Source organism: Cyprinodon variegatus, unplaced genomic scaffold (assembly GCF_000732505.1).
Source record: "Cyprinodon variegatus isolate N-32 unplaced genomic scaffold, C_variegatus-1.0 Scaffold424, whole genome shotgun sequence".
Lineage (NCBI taxonomy): Eukaryota > Metazoa > Chordata > Actinopteri > Cyprinodontiformes > Cyprinodontidae > Cyprinodon > Cyprinodon variegatus.
The window spans coordinates 104,417-105,214 of NW_015150877.1; positions in this window are offsets into that span (position 1 = coordinate 104,417).

Sequence of the window (798 nt, forward strand, 5' to 3'; positions counted from 1 at the left end):
CCTGCGACCACTCAGGGTTTTATTGGATGGCGTTCACACATTCCCATAGACAAGTACAACACCAAGCATTATCGACGGAAGGGGTTTGGCGGGCCGCTAGATGGCTGTAATGAGTGGACCTCATCACAGTAGTCAGATCTAATCACTAAGTCTGTATTACTGTTGAAACATTGATCAGAACACAGGATTCGAAGCAGAGTTTGTTTGTGCAACTTTTCAAGCAAATCATTAAAACTTTCCAACATCATTTTAGTCTCTGATCAAGTATTGTCGATTTTTTTTTACCTTTAATCTCTATATTCTTTATTAGACATACAGCATCCATCAACCAGTTTCTCCCTTGTTTATTAAAACACAATTTAAAACATTTAAGTGGTTATTTCACTGTTAATTTGTGATTAATTGACTTTTAATTATATTTATTTTTGGCAGATGCTGTTTGTAGCAGAACTGTTTACTAAATACAGGATGAGGATTGTGCAGCACAATTTAAAATTTGATTTAAAAAAAAACGTACTTTTGAAATTAGACTTTAGACTTTGACTTAGACTATTTTTATTGTCATTTTTTATACACATAGCGTATACAAAGCTGAATTTTGTTTAGTGCAGCTTTCCAACCAGTAAATGAACATTTCCATTCCATAAAGGGCAGCAGTGATCAAATGTAAATAGTGTGGGTTACTGTCACTAGATATTGTCTATTGTATTATGATACAGCTTGCCATACTAAGGCTAATATTCCTAAATAGATGAAAAACATTGCCTAATTTGAATTGCCTTTTAAATAAAAACAAAT